Source organism: Xyrauchen texanus, chromosome 35, assembly GCF_025860055.1.
Source record: "Xyrauchen texanus isolate HMW12.3.18 chromosome 35, RBS_HiC_50CHRs, whole genome shotgun sequence".
In the NCBI taxonomy this organism is placed as follows: Eukaryota; Metazoa; Chordata; class Actinopteri; order Cypriniformes; family Catostomidae; genus Xyrauchen; species Xyrauchen texanus.
Window position 1 is genome coordinate 39,183,211 of NC_068310.1, and position 2,500 is coordinate 39,185,710.

A 2,500-nucleotide genomic window follows, 5' to 3' on the forward strand; every position below is an offset into this window, starting at 1 on the left:
CAATCCGGGTGGCGGAGGACGAGTCTCTGTTGTCTCCGCTTCTGAGACCGTCAATCCGCGCATCTGATCATGTGACTCGTTGTGCATGACACCGTGGAGACTCACAGCATGTGGAGGCTCATGCTACTCTCCACAATCCACACACAACTCACCACACGCCCCATTGAGAGAACCACTAATCACAACCACGAGGAGGTTACCCCATGTAAATCTACCCTCCCTAGCAACTGGGCCAATTTGCTTACCCCATGTGACTCTACCCTCCCTAGAAACCAGCCAATTTGGTTACCCCATGTGACTCTACCCTCCCTAGCAACCGGGCCAATTTGGTTACCCCATGTTACTCTACCCTCCCTAGAAACCGGGCCAATTTGCTTAACCCATGTGACTCTACCCTCCCTAGCAACCGGGCCAATTTGGTTACCCCATGTTACTCTACCCTCCCTAGCAACCGCCAATTTGCTTACCCCATGTGACTCTACCCTCCCTAGCAACCGGGCCAATTTGTTTACCCCATGTGACTCTACCCTCCCTAGCAACCGGGCCAATTTGGTTAGCCCATGTGACTCTACCCTCCCTAGCAACCGGCCAATTTGCTTACCCCATGTGACTCTACCCTCCCTAGCAACCGGGCCAATTTGGTTACCCCATGTGACTCTACCCTCCCTAGCAACTGGGCCAATTTGGTTACCCCATGTGACTCTACCCTCCCTAGCAACCAGGCCAATTTGGTTACCCCATGTGACTCTACCCTCCCTAGCAACCGGGCCAATTTGGTTACCCCATGTGACTCTACCCTCCCTAGCAACCGGCCAATTTGCTTACCCCATGTGACTCTACCCTCCCTAGCAACCGGGCCAATTTGGTTACCCCATGTGACTCTACCCTCCCTAGCAACCGGGCCAATTTGGTTACCCCATGTGACTCTACCCTCCCTAGCAACCGGGCCAATTTGGTTACCCCATGTGACTCTACCCTCCCTAGCAACCGGGCCAATTTGTTTACCCCATGTGACTCTACCCTCCCTAGCAACCGGGCCAATTTGGTTACCCCATGTGACTCTACCCTCCCTAGCAACCGGCCAATTTGCTTACCCCATGTGACTCTACCCTCCCTAGCAACCGGGCCAATTTGGTTACCCCATGTGACTCTACCCTCCCTAGCAACTGGGCCAATTTGGTTACCCCATGTGACTCTACCCTCCCTAGCAACCAGGCCAATTTGGTTACCCCATGTGACTCTACCCTCCCTAGCAACCGGGCCAATTTGGTTACCCCATGTGACTCTACCCTCCCTAGCAACCGGCCAATTTGCTTACCCCATGTGACTCTACCCTCCCTAGCAACTGGGCCAATTTGGTTACCCCATGTGACTCTACCCTCCCTAGCAACCGGGCCAATTTGGTTACCCCATGTGACTCTACCCTCCCTAGCAACCGGCCAATTTGCTTACCCCATGTGACTCTTCCCTCCCTAGCAACCAGGCCAATTTGGTTACCCCATGTGACTCTACCCTCCCTAGCAACCGGCCAATTTGCTTACCCCATGTGACTCTACCCTCCCTAGCAACTGGGCCAGTTTGGTTACCCCATGTGACTCTACCCTCCCTAGCAACCGGCCAATTTGCTTACCCCATTTGACTCTACCCTCCCTAGCAACCGGGCCAATTTGGTTGCTTAGGAGACCTGGCTGGAGTCACTCAGCACGCCCTGGATTCGAACTTACGACTCCAGGTGTGCTAGTCAGCGTCAATACTCGGTGAGGTTAGCATGTAACTCGGTTCAACTTCACCTGTTGATTCACTTTGTTGTCTGTGCAGATGTGAACTGTAATATTATGTTTATGTTGTGGATATATAAACAGTATGTTTGAATTAAAACGGTTTGATTATGGTCATAATGCACCTTATTTTTATCTCATCTTCAGTATCGTTGACAAAGTCAAAAACCCTGTTCGTCTTCAAACATACACACGCACTTTAAAGAACACATTGTTGCACGTGTACACATTCAAAGAGATACATACAATGCTCCCAGAGTCATCTGATTGGTCCAATGTTTTAAAACTGACATTGACGAGCTGTACTGTACTGTACTGTCAAAAGTTGAACTACTTTGGTTTGCACTCATGGCGCAAAACGCTAAAATATAAAAGCAACCAGTGAGGCGTGGCGCAAAGATCCTCTGACCATGTGCACATAGAGACGGAACGCAAGAGCTTGTACTGTGTGAACAGCCCCTAAGTTGTGGTTTCCCTGTATGACACACACACTCTATCTCTCTCTCTCTCTCCGTCTCTCTCGTCTCGCTCAGCTCTTAAGTTCTGGGTCTGTACCAAGAGGGTTAAAACAACTGTGACACTGCAGAAGTGCTTGGAAGAGAGAAATGGACTGTCTGTCTGACTGTGAGTGAGTGTGTCGCTCACAGAAGTCCTTATCTCAGTGTGACCACCAAATGTGTGTGTGTGTGTGTGTGTGTGTGTGTGTGTGTGTGTGTGTGTGT

At 50.7% G+C, this 2,500-nt stretch overlaps 1 protein-coding gene and 1 long non-coding RNA gene across 2 annotated transcripts in view; both read right to left on the bottom strand.

Moving 5' to 3' along the window:
- LOC127628926 (synaptic vesicle glycoprotein 2C-like) overlaps positions 1 to 2,500 on the bottom strand; it is a 40,313-nt gene that overhangs the window by 24,388 nt on the left and 13,425 nt on the right. The gene's annotated exons all lie outside the window — the stretch shown is intronic.
- Positions 468 to 1,292, bottom strand: LOC127628929 (uncharacterized). The gene is made up of 3 exons (XR_007968714.1): positions 1,110 to 1,292; positions 617 to 1,021; positions 468 to 528 (listed from the first exon to the last, which is right to left on the bottom strand). It is a non-coding gene; the product is annotated as an uncharacterized LOC127628929 (long non-coding RNA).